The sequence below is a fragment of the Larimichthys crocea genome, chromosome III (genome assembly GCF_000972845.2).
Source record: "Larimichthys crocea isolate SSNF chromosome III, L_crocea_2.0, whole genome shotgun sequence".
NCBI lineage: Eukaryota > Metazoa > Chordata > Actinopteri > Sciaenidae > Larimichthys > Larimichthys crocea.
Genome location: NC_040013.1, coordinates 18,891,252 through 18,904,799, shown reverse-complemented (window position 1 = coordinate 18,904,799; position 13,548 = coordinate 18,891,252). Strand labels below are relative to the sequence as shown.

At 44.1% G+C, this 13,548-nt stretch overlaps 1 long non-coding RNA gene across 1 annotated transcript; it reads left to right on the top strand.

Moving 5' to 3' along the window:
* Nucleotides 1-6,549: 6,549 nt before the first annotated feature.
* Nucleotides 6,550-13,530, top strand: LOC113745716 (uncharacterized). The gene is made up of 3 exons (XR_003462341.1): nt 6,550-6,603; nt 7,191-7,418; nt 13,242-13,530. It is a non-coding gene; the product is annotated as an uncharacterized LOC113745716 (long non-coding RNA).
* Nucleotides 13,531-13,548: the final 18 nt, after the last annotated feature.

Sequence of the window (13,548 nt, the reverse complement as noted above, 5' to 3'; positions counted from 1 at the left end):
TTCAACACTGTTAACTTTGCTTGAAACTGTCATGCTACACTTGGCAAAGCACCAGATGACGTGGGGGACCTGTTGTATTACCCCTGCATAATAAAACATTTCCTCACCAGTCATTCCTGAAATATCTACAGCTTGTACGGCTAAAAAAAAAAATGGTTTATAGCATCTCTGATATGTGCCACTTAAGTTAAAGTGTACATAAATGCGTATGCTATGGCCTATTTGTTTTGGTAATGTTGCACATTTTCAGCCAGGAAAAAAGTTTGTTTCATCTTTCACCCTCATCCCTGCATTCAGTGCGAAAGAGCTAAGCTTTCAACTTTGAATTTACTCTCCAATTCCTTTTCTTTAGAGAACTATGGTTTTGAAGAGTGGAGCTGGTATGTTATTTGTTCGGTATATTATAAGTCTGAATTCAGTCAGTATTTTTGTTTTGTGTTGTTCGTCTCTTGGGAATTATGCAATCAAAGCAGATGCCTCAAGCAGTCTAGAAAGCGCCCCTTGTGAATAAGAGAAAATCTTGTACACAGCATTTTTTCTATGTGTGTATGAGGAAGGGGGGCATGACAACAAAGCAAATATATGGCATTGTTCTCTGTATACTATACCCGTATGCTGCACCTTTTTTCTTTTTTTTTTTAAAGAGAATAAAACCATCACACCTGTATTCATTTTTTTTATATGTCAGACCATTTGACCCTATTCAAATGACAATTTTGCACCACTGATGAAGTGCATAACCACAGCATATGCGCCACTTTGACTGATGCAATGGAGGTTCAATCGTCAATGCACTGGGTCTCCATTATGGAAAACAAGGTCTGAAGATTGTGTTGCTGGTAGAATTTCACAATGTATAAACAGACATTTCTCACTCAAGAAAACTGAAAAAAACAAAAAAAACAAACAAACACCAGAGAGACAAAGGCTTTGGCAGAAAAAGGAGTAAACACAAAGAAGAGAGAGCGATACAAGGACAACAAGAGAAATATCATATACACTTTTAATGAGTGTGCCTGCCCCAAGCTTCTGTTTTTAATCACCTTTCCGTGTGACATAATTTGCTGCAAGATTGTATATGCTTGAGGGACTTTCAGTTCTTGTCAACTCAAGAGCATTTGAACCAATCAATACCTGTCTATCCTGTGGCACACTCATAGTTGGCCATTAGGAAAGAGCTGCTTAAAGTAAGCTCAGCCAATACCATTAGCCCTAGCCTAAGGGCAGTTCCATGCCTTAGTCAGGGTAGGCACCTGCCCCCGTCACCCCCACCTCACCCCCTTAACCCCCCTCCACCCCTCCCCCTACCATTAAGAACCTCCCCTGAGACATCATTTGGACACATCGGCCAAAGAGCACTTCTTTATTCCCTCTCTTTTCTTTCCCTGGCTCCACCAAAAATCAATACATCTCCCCTTTTTCTTATTTTCACAATTTTGCCTCAATATTATTCTCTTCTCTGCCAGAAACCAATGGACTCTCCTTTTTTTTTCTTTTTTTTTTTTGTCTTTTCATCTACAATTTCCTGTGACTAATGTCTCCACACCTCATGTTTTCGGAGGGAAGAATGGGAAAATAATTAAATTATCTTGTCATGGTGATATCAAGAAAGGGATCCCACGGTGCACTGAAACGTTTGAAAAACAGTGTGGTTGCTCTGCATTTAGTTGCGCTCGTTTTAACCCTATAGATTTCTCTCTTTTTTTTCCCCCCAGAACACATTCTGTGTTGTCTACGGAGCTACAGAGCTGCCATACAAACTCAGCAAATTTTCCAGTTGTGCTTAAAGCTACTCATTTGTTTTTGACACTCAATAAGGGAGACATCAGTGCTCAGATATCTTCACAGTAATGAGTGAACTTCCTCTGTGTCAGTGTTTTTCTGCTCCAACCATGTCATAATACCAAACCCTAGAGAGAACAGAGCAGCGTATACGGTAATGCTTCCTGACTGCTTCTAATTTTATTGCAAGGCAATGACTCCACACAGTGCAAAGTTTCAGAACAAGTGATACAATATAATGTCCTTAGAAGGGCCTCAGTCAGTCAGTTATTGCCCTCCCAACCCTCTATTTCCAATAGAAACAGCAAAACTGGGGTACTGCCCTAAATCTTTGCCAGTGCTGTTTACGATAATAACTCTGAAGAGTGATAGCTGGTTCCGCAGCACTGGCGATTTCTGTGGCCGCCTTTATCGATTGGGGGCCCTAATGAGCAGCAGCGGAGCTGTGGCTAATGGTGTTGTGTCTGGTGTCCGTAGTAAACGCCCACGTTGAGATTATCATTCCCAGGGGGGACTGAGAAAGGTTTTGCCAGCCCAAGCCCTCAGGGTGCGAGCGACACACTTCAGGGGTCAAGGTAAACTATCAAATGAACAACCAGGCCTTTCCCTCCCCTTTTTTTAAGGACAATACCATACTGTACTATACTACTATGGGTAAAGCTTCGATCTCTATGCGAGCCTATGTGATGCAAAGACAGATCACCAGATATTTTTCTTATTCTATATGCAAGAGGGGATTTATAACCGGAGAAACTCACCACCCTGTTGCAACCTTACTTTATCACTTCAGTTCTTTGTCTAATTTCTCTACAGTAGTTGTAAAAAGCTATTACCGGAGCATTGATAGAGACTTCACCAAACTGCCTAACTGTTATTAAGAGACCTCAAATGAGACCTGGCTTGACAGACTGATAATGGCTTATTTGACTTCAGAGATTGCCCTGGCACAAACACTCTAGTCCCCTTCACATACCCATGGCAGTCATTGTCCTTTGCTATGCACGGCCATTCTGGCAGTCTTGAGTGACATCCAACAAGTTCAGCAGATTCAGAATGTTAGTGCACACCAGACAGTACATAGTATCTTCAAAGAAGGAACCGAAACTGTCTCATTGTAATGAAGGGAGTTGTTGCTCCCTTCATAAACCTGACTAGGAAATGAAACCTGCTGTCAACTCACATGTGGGAAGGAAAACTCTTTAAGCTACGTGGACAATTAAGTCTCGATAAAACCGCAGCAAAAGCGCATCTTTATTACCGCAACCACCTCTCTGTTTCAACAGACAATTCCTCCATGGATTGTGCTTGATGCTATTCAGCTCAGGGTGCGTGTGGAGCATTAGCAGGGCACAATAATGAAGTCAACCCAACGCACAGCACCTCTCGGAGTCATGCCCTGTTTGGAGTCACACTTCCATGTCCTGGCAAATGCTGAGCATGTAAAACAGAACTGTCAATTATTCAACATGAACAGGAGGATGTATGGAGTGACATGGGGGGTGGACAGGGGCCGACTAAGCCTCGGGCAGATAGGGGGTACCACTTTGATGTGAGTGTGTGGGCCTGCAGAGTTGAGCAAGGTGCACTGGGTAATCTGCTAGAACTCCCCCACCCCACCTCCAACCCCACCACTCCTTCGTTTTTCTTTCCCCTCCCTCCCAATGCTGAGCCTCTCTGCACCCTTTATGTCCTGCTTCGTTTTCCCCTCTGACACGCACTCTCTCTCTCTCTCTCGCTTCATCTCCGCTTCACACATACATAAACAAACCCACACACAGATGCACACACACACACACACACACGTGCAGTACATGCACACACGTGAATAGACACATTATGACATGAAAGCATGCTTCCTTTGTCTGTTAACCAAACAAGAGCTGGCAGTACTTGTTATAGATAATAAAGTTGTGAATGGCTGATTTTGGAGAAATAGCGTTGTTGCAGTGTCACAGGAATGGCATTACTCATTTATACAATGAATACTAAAAGTTCCTCTCTCTAGAGTCTCCTCTCGTAGTCATACAATAGCAAGCTTAATTACATTAAGTTCTGAGAAGAGGGAAGTTAATGGATGACATTTTGCTACACCATGAGTGCTCCTTCCAATAACAATAGAAACCCAAATAAGACCTAATTAATATGCATAGCAGAGCCAATGAACTTAATTGTCAAGTTGCTTTTATCAACCTGTCAAAGGATTGACAATTAAAACAGCCTCTGTTAAAACTTTAATGAGAAGCAAGTAGGAGAGAGGGATGATGAGGGAACAAAAAGACGCAAGCTTCATCCGTCATGAAAGACGCTACAAGACAACTACCCATTATTATTTCCTATCAGGATAAAACTATGCAAATCATATTATGCATTTTTAAATAATGAGTCAATGAGTAATATTTAATTTATTACCTATACTCTTAGAATGAATATTTAACGCTGTTTTTAAGCTGATGAATTCATTAGATAATTTAGTGGTGAGCTGTAACAGCAAGTTCTTTTTTTTTTTTTCTTCCACTCAGAATGTCCTTCACTTTCTGTCCTGAAATCCAGAACAAGTATGTATCAGTTTTCAAGTTCAACAAGTAAACTTCCTAAAGTCTCCTTTCAAGGAGGCCAGAGCACCTCGTCGTTTTCTGTAGAGCCTGAGCAAAGCTGAGGTCCATAACTGGACCTGAACTGAGAAAAAGGCAGCGTTTTGACTTGAGTTTTTATCCCAACATTGACACCAGCATGTCTGTGTTCCAGAGGGGAGTTAAAACTGCTGACTCACTCCCAGTGCGCTGGTTGTTGTTCTCCCTTACAGATGTGACCGTTAATAGGCCTGCATCCATAATCATTAGTGTGTCTCAGTGCACAGGTACCCGATGGGCCCCGTGCGTCTGCCATTTGGTCTCGGTTCACTGTGCTTGCCTGCAGATGTGAGCGAGACACACACCTGCTCAGGGGCTCTCAAACAGACCGGCGCCATCCGTCACAGCTCACGCTACACTCGCTCTGTCGGAACAAGGCCTTGGTTCCGGTCCAACGGCCCTCAGACTGTAGGTCAGCGGCCGTCTCTCGTGATGAACCCACCCTTCCATGAATCATATCCTCTCGTCTCTTTATACCCACTCCACTCCATCCAACCCCAACCCTCATTGCCCCTGTTCATGGTTCGCTCTTCCCTCACACAAGCACTCAAGCGCACTGAGGTAGCTCAGGTGAGCCAGGTAAAGACAGCACCTTAAAGAGAGACATAAACTAATGATCATGTTTTCCCACATCATACACTCCCTCTGCCCATAAGCCACAGTGCACTCCATAGAAAAGTGGAAAAAAAAAAAGAAGAAGAAAAAAAAAAACTTTCGTGTGGGTCTTTCACGGGCATCAGGCCACGCTTCACACTACATTTGTTGATGTGTGCATGCATGTGCACGTCTCATGCCAGCCCGCCTCCCATCAAGTCCTAATGAGGCCAGCTGGCTCTGTGCTCGGACCAAACCAAACTGGAGAGACGGCACAGTCCTGGCTCTCTCCGCCTTGTACACCCCACCTCCCCGAAGCCTCCCGCCCACCCTCCCTCTCCTCCAGATATCTTGGAGAACTATGGACGGCTGAGCACACACGGCAGATTTGGAAATGGCCAGTGTGTTTGTTAAAATCTACTCTGTCTCCCAGATCCCTTGGCCAGGGCCTGAATTAGAAAGTCCACGGCTACAGCCCCAGACCTGCCTCCTTGGTTTCTTACCACTACTGTGTTTTCTGCACCTACAACAGCAGCGGTGATGTTGAGGTCTGCTGTAGAACAGCGGAAAGGAGGAGATATACCCTGAGGCGCAGTCAAGGGAATATTGTTCTTGACTATGGAAACAGAAACACAGCCAATGTTACATATACCTACAGTAACTACAATAAAAACTCAGACGGATAAAACAGATACAAGAAAACATGTCATGATGTACTAAAGAGGAAAAAAAAATTCCAACAGCACACACCAGTAGCCGTATTTCAACTTTAGTGTCCATTATCTCTGAGCTGCTGTCTTTTTAAATTTTTTATTATCAGGAAGATCATTTCTTATTAGGCTACAGCAGTTAATTTCACTGCAGACTAATTAGAGGCATTTCACATTATTAACAAGCATTATTGTTGATAAGGGCCAAAGAGGTCTGCAGAGAGGCTTATATTGTCCAGGCTGTTACTTGGCATACAGTTATGTCCATGTGGGTGAGTAATTCCCTCCCTTGCAATGTCTCCTTGACAACTAACAATAATATACCTCCTCTTAGTAACACAAGAAGTCATGCACAACATTTTAACATGCGTAGCAACATGTGCATGCATTAGCAGATACACACACACACACATGTAGCCGTCCTCACACCTGCATAATGTGCCCACACATGCAAGCATGTGTACATCAGCATTAATTTGTGTACAAATGCAGAGGAAAAAAAAAAAAAAGACAAGCAAAAAACATACTCCTTGTCCAGTTCATCCAATCAGCAACCAGATCGTGTTCACTGCAGACTGTAGACAGCAGACTACATGTGAGTTTTTTGCCCAGGAAGAGAGACTGGACCGGGGGGAACACCTTAACAGGTAGCCCTGGGGTGCTTACCAGAGTTCGGGCAGCCAGGGGGAGAGAGTGGCTCTGGGAAGCCGTACCACCACTATCCTCTATGTCCACTGATTATGAAGCAGGTCCCAGACGGGTGCCTTTAGGAACCCCCCAGGCTACTCACAGCCTCCCTCTCCTCTGTTACAGGATCTGTCGCTGGGGGATTCGACTGAAGTGTGAAGAGGGGTGTATGTGGGAGACGTGCCGAGAATGCTAAATATGTAAGTGCTGATTTCATTTGTTGTCTATCTGTTTAAGTTTTGTTCTGGTTACAGATTTGATAAAAGAAAAAAAAAATGCAGTTTTTTTTATTGCCTGCGTGGGGTTGATTTCAGATCATTTGGATTTGACTTGTGTATTCCCCAGATAACGCGACATGTCTCAGTTGTTGAAATAGTCAAACTCCAAATCAAAAATGTAGTGTTTTGTATGTGCTACAAGAGCTGAGAGGAAAAGGTCTCAACACTTGGACTCAACTATAACCCTGTCTTGAGTTATGATGACGTCCCAAGTTTGCAAAAGCCCTCTGGCTTCAACCATCTCTGACATGGTGTGCGTGTGCATGTGTGTGTTTGTCTGTGTGTAAAACTCCTTGCAAAGTCCAAAAAAAGAAAGAAAAAAATCATAACTAATGAGCCCATTTAGCGCCCAGCACCTGACTTTGGCCCGTGATCTCCAGGAGACATTAGAGGCAATTTGCCATCGACTTCAGGGCTCGTGTCCCAAACGTTATCAATGAGCTTGTCAGGTAGAGACCTAACCTCCCTTTGTTTCCTCCTCCACCCCCCTCTCTGCTCCGGTCCCCCAGCCTGCTCCCCGGGCCCCCGAAGAGGAACCAGCGGCATGATGTCACACACCTGTTTGGCTGGAGGCTGCGGCCCAGCGATGCTCGCAGCCGTGGGTGTCACGTTGGCACCCCTCGCTCCCCCCTTGTCGCTGCCTGCTACGCCCCGTGGATGTGTCAAAATGGCAGATGATGGTTGGGGTGTGTGCAGCTGCTTGGGAAGAGGAGTGCCAAGGGCGCTCATTTCCTGCGGTGAGTTTTAATTTGCTCTACCCGCGTCTTCTGAAGAACCCCCCTCTCCACCCCACCCAACACACACACACACACACTCACACACTCGCACGCACATTCATTTACTCCTATGAACACAGATCTTACCTCACCGAACACACACTTGCAATAAACACACACGCGCACACATACAGTATACAAATCTGCCACCACCCAAGGGGGCAAAAGCCCTGCATGCCCAAATAGAGGTGAGTGCAGGTGGGGAAACCGGATGGTGCCAGACTTTAGTTCTGGAAGCACACACTTTTCTTGAAACTTGAATAAAACTCCAACACAAAAACATGTGCTCAAATGATCTAACTGGTGCTTGTACAAATCACTTCTCAGAGGTGTTCAGTTGGGTAAAAAGAGACAAGTCACAAAACCTGCTGATAAGATATGCGGCTAGTATTGCTACGGTATGCGAGGGGTCTGTGTCTCTTGACATCTGCTATGCAGTTGTCACTGGTAACTTAAATCCCCATTGATCAGACAGCTCGAGTGAATTTGTGTTGCTGTTTTTTTTCTAACTCCCACTTTGCGAACAAACCCATTTTCACACGGGGCACACGCATATACCTGACAGTTACACCCAAACAAGCCTTGCTGTTTACTTGAGAACAAACACATAGACACCAACCAGCAAATCTATTCTCAATACACACATCACCCCAGACGTAAAGAGATTCAATTTTCGCCTACCGGGAGTGTTTCCATTTTTTTTACGCAACAATTTTTTTCTTTCTCTCTTGTGTCAAGACAGCTGCCTTTGATGTTAGCATCTAATATACAGGGCTAAAAAACTATAGTTTGCTGTGAGCTGACAGATAAAACAGTGCAAGACGCCATTACCCTGCAAAGCGGAATAATGAGGAGACCTGAACACACAGAAGACAGGAGCCCAGTTGAATTACCGTGGTCTCTCATCCAAGGTGGGAGCTTTTTGACAGCTTTCCAGGCAGCACAACACATTACCATACTGACGCTGCTCTGTAGTGCCAAAGAAAAGCTTTGATGAAAACATAACTGGGAAACTGGGAAATCTTTATATGTGTGTGAGTGCGTTTGTGTGTGTGAATGCGCGTGAGTGCCTCTGTATGTGCGCGTGCATGTGGTGCGTTCATGCACGCGCGCGTGTGTGTGTGCGTGCGTGTCTTCGCTGAGTGTGTTCGTGCATGTCTGTAAGTGCTTGTGTGTGTGTGTGTGTAACAACAAAGACAGGACAACAATGGGAAACCAAGCAGTGTCAAGCTGCAACTTTATGTTCTCTAATTACTTAGTAGATACTGTATTCTTGAGTGTGCGCCTATTGGCTGAGATACAAGGGCTTATTTTTTGATTTATATTCATGTTGATAATTCAGTTGAATTATCAAGGTATCAAACCAAACTGACAATATGTCTGAAAGAAATTCTTCAAGTGGAGAGTAATTCTGCCAAATATATTCTGCCATTTCATTAATGTGGTTAGCTAGTTAGTTATCCATATTCTAACAGAGTAGGCTTGATGTTAGATCTTTGGCAAGGACACCCTGTACTGAGTTTTGGCACGGTACTGTGCCGCAGTATGCTGCTGACTCTGGGTCTTAACGACAGGCTAAACGAAGCGGGCGTTACGGCCCCCTGGATAGGTCATTACTCGTCCGTGGCCAAGAGCTAAACTGGAGCAGGGCTTTTTAAAGAGGGGAGCAGGTGTGTTTCACCATAGGGGCTGGAGCCGGCCCAAGACCAAACAGCCTTAACGGTCTTTATCTCCTTCATAATGAGGCCACGCTCTCCACACACCCGAACTCTGCCCACATGGGCTAATGCTGGAGGTATGGAGACCCAACCCTCCCCCCGGTTAAATGGTGACACTTTCAAAATGACCCGTGCCCCAAGCAATGGAGGAACAGTGGCATGTCATGAATGTCTATAGACACAAATTGGTAGGTCACTAAGCCATTTAATGTGTGTTTCTTAAAAATTCCACCCAGGTAATTATCACAAAGGTGATTCTAAAATGTATTTGAGTATACAAGCAAAGCGCTAACCTTTTCTTGTTTAAAGGTAAAATGTTTAAATAACTCTGTGAACTGTAATAGGGTTCCTCTGCATGTGTGTGTGTGTATGTGTGTGGTGGTTAGGTGTGTGTTTGTATGTGTGAGTGGCTGCGTACGTGAGTGTGTCTGAGTGGTATTGTCCCTCTCCTCTTTCACCTGTCTGAGTAGGTTCTCTAGTACGGTCCCTGTGTTCCCCACAGTCTTCTCAGCCCTGTCAACCGAGTTGAACTTGATCAACATCAAACGGCATAGCATTCAAAAGTATTAGTGTTCTCTGTTGATGGGCCCTCTTGCTATCACAAATCAGTCCCCAAGCTACTTCATTATTTATCTCTAATTCATCAGTGTTGTCTCCTCGCACACGGGCAGTAATGCACACACATAGACTGAATGTGAACACAGGACACACACTGCACATCAGCACATTAATCTCTGCTTACCTTCTACAGAGGTTTTGTTTTTCTGATACTCCATGTCATCACAGCTTAGCTGAAAAATATAAAAAAAAAACACTGTTTTTTCTTCTTATTTTTTCCCCCTACCTTTTCCCCAGGTCAGTGCAAAGCAAACATATTCCTGAGGAGTGATTAGGCTCATGCTTGTACTTTCAAAATGCTGATTATTGCGCGGACCCGACAGGCCTTGTGTTTTTCTCCGAGCATTTTGGGGATGTGAGTCCGAAAGTAGCCCCATGGTGCCGTGACCCCTGACCTAGCGTGGGCGATCCCACCAGATGTGGAGTGTGTGCTGGGACAGTGGCGAGGGGCAGCTCGGTCTCACGCGGGGAGGCCCTGTCTCCCCAAACTGCCACAGAGAGCATGGCCAGAGGGGTTCTGTCAGCACCATTATCAATCATACTCCCTCCCTGTCTCTCTCTCTCTCTCTTTCTCTCCCACTTTTCCTTTCTCTCACTCTCTTTCACACTGTTTCCTTTTGCAACTGTCTCTCACTTTGCCTTTTTCTCTGTCATTCCCTGTTCTACTCTCTGCTTTTGTTTTTCTCTCACTTTTTTCTCTCGGAGATATCCTCATTTCCACTCAGGCACTCAGTCGCATACTGTACCACAGCTCCCCCCACCCCTTCCCTCGCATATACACACTTTAACCTTCCTAGTGTGACTTTTTCTCGCTTTCTTTCACTCTCTAATCTGTTTCACCCTTGCCTTTCTTCAGTCTTAGCGCACACTTTTAGTCAAAAAATGTTTTTTACTTGTCCTTTAGATTGACAAAGCAGATGCTCTGGAAGAACGCGATACCTTGCTCCAACTCCAAAAGGAATACATAGCCCGTGATTTATCATACCCAGGGAATCTGATTTAAGTGCAGAGGAAATGGAGAAGTGGACAAAAGAGAAAATAAAAAAGACAAAAATCAGAATCAGCAAAAAATATATAGAGGACACCCAGAGGAAACATTCACAAAGATTAAGTTTGAAAATAACTTTTTTTTTTCTGTGTGAATAGTGATTCAGTGTAATGGGAGATGGGAGGCAGGGGTCATGGTTTGAGGAATAGATGCCAGTTGTCCCTGCCATCCGGTGTGAGGTGTTTTCTGACACATGGCACTTTGAAGGCCCCAGTCCCACCTATCGCTGCGATCCTTTACATCTGCAATCAGGGCAAATGGGTTACAGCCAGCACAACAGACAACAACTAAATAAACAACATACCTGGGGTGGATCCCCTCCAATTCCGGACTGCCAGTCTGGCTTTGGTGCATTTTTAAAACATCACTAGGTAATTGAACTCGAACGTTCACACTGACACATTTGCATGGGGTAAAGGGGGGTTGGTGTAAGCAATGGAGCAGCTGGTACGCACCAGTACGACTCCGGCTCAACCAGTCCTTCTGACTTCATATGTAGCACTTAATTGGTTCCCAAGGCAAGAATGAAATATTTAGCTCGCACGTCCTTTAAAATGCGATTGATTTTGATCTGACAGCTGTGCCTGTCCCGCGCGAGGGAGTGAGAGAGAGAGAGAGAGAGAGAGAGAGAGAGAGAGAGAGAGGGTGAGGGCTGTCTGGGCTCGTTGCCTGAGAATAGCGCGACAACACCCACTCAACCGCACACAAACACCAGTATATGGCCACTGAATGTAAAGGATCACTCATGGATGCCATATGCTTTCAACTAAAGCCTTCTTTTAACCCCCCCCCATTTAACCTCTAAGATACAACAAGCTTTGAGATTTGGACGATCATGAGTCAAAGCTGTTTTTGTCTTTGCAAGTTCAAAGCACGAATGCGCAATGCACAGTGTGCATGAGCAATCTCGAACAAACAGAAAATAATAATTTAATTTCACGGTTAAAGTCAAAATTATCAGGTGTAATATAGCATGCAAAATAAAAAAAAGAAATCTAAAATTTTAATAGCACTTATTAACTTCGATGGACTTGATCACACTTAACAGGAGTCTTGTCTCTGTAGGTGCAAATTCTACTCCAAAGTAATGCTCTGACCAAAGTGAGGCAGATATCCAATCAAATTGGATTAATGTCACTAATTATATGACAGAAATGAGCAGTGAAAGGCAATGGTGTGGTCACGCCATAACATGATAGAAATGCATTAAATGGAAACCTGCACGGGATCCATGGTCGGGAACCTCCCCCCTGTCAAATTGACTAAGCTGCAAATTACGTACAAACGGATATATCCTTTATATAACAGCAGTGATTTTCTCCACTTTATCCTACCTGTCAAGCTCAGAACATCACAGGCTAATTCTTTATTAAGTGAAAGGGCATCAGGGACCAGATGATCCAATTTAAGTACATTGGGCAGAATAGAAGACTAATTAAAACCCATATTTTTACATTATTAATTTTGGAACTTCACTTTTAATGAATGTGAAAAGACAGGCCTTCCATTTATACACACATACTCTTTGGGCTGCTCAACAAGGGAATAAGAGTTACGGGTATACTGCAGGGGCTAAGAAGAATTTTTAAGCATCCATGACAGACTTAATATCAAAGTTTAGACAAAGGTGTGCGTAGCTAACTTCTGCATCATAAACATGGCTTTTAATTGAGTGTATAGGTTTAGAGCCTTTGGTTTATTTGGGGCTGCTGTGAGGCTTGAGACAAAAAGTAATCAGGACGTCTGTTGCCGGGGGTGCAACCTTGTCATTTAGCCCTCATTCTTCCTCTCAGTACCTGGAGAAAGAAAGTGAGAGAGAGAGAGAGAGGCACCTACATGCCGTTTAATGATGTGCCCCATTTCCAGTCACCTCTGCTCAAAAGCAGTCCGCTTTTTTAGCAACGTCACCCTTAATTGTCCATCATGCCCTCTAATCAGACCATTAAGAACATGACCCCGTTTTAGTGCTAACTTTAATTATCTTAGTGCATAGCGCTGAAAAAAGCTGCTTCCGACTGAGGCTCTCTGCATGGTCTTCATCAGAATGTTGGTGAAATGTCAAAGGCATCTTGTCCCAAATGAAATTATTTGCAATGCATATTACAAGTTGAAATAAATGAATGAGTAACTACTGTCTGGGAAAAAAAAAAGGATGGAAAATGAAGAAGGTGGTTCTTGTGTTTACCCTTCGTAAAAATGATTCTCTCTATGCACTTTTCACTCCCCACAGGCCAGCGCATCTTCACATCCACAAATAGGCACAAGTCAAAGGGCAGCGAGTTTGTAAAATTGAGTCAAATATACAAAACAGCAATATTTAATGACGTTTCTTTTTTTCACACCAAGTGACCCCTGCATGGAAACCGATCCGTTTTTTTTTTTTTTTTCCTCCGGTTTCAGGAAACTCTTGGAAGGCAAAAGCAACATCCTGAGTTGGTGAGGAGACAGGAGAGGTGCTGACATGCCGACAGGCAGGGGATCCTGGGAAAAGCCACAGACAGGAAGAGCCTGACTGACTTTGACCCGCGAGGTCAAGGCTGGGGGCTCGGCAACTGAAAGATGTTTCCAAGCCACACTCAGACTATCATAGAGTTTTACAGGAAATAGCTTAGAAATACTGTATGCTGTGAAATGTGGGAGATCTTTTTATTGCTTGCTCTTTTGTTTTGCTCTGTGACATAAAAATGCATTTTGGCCCTGAGCTATA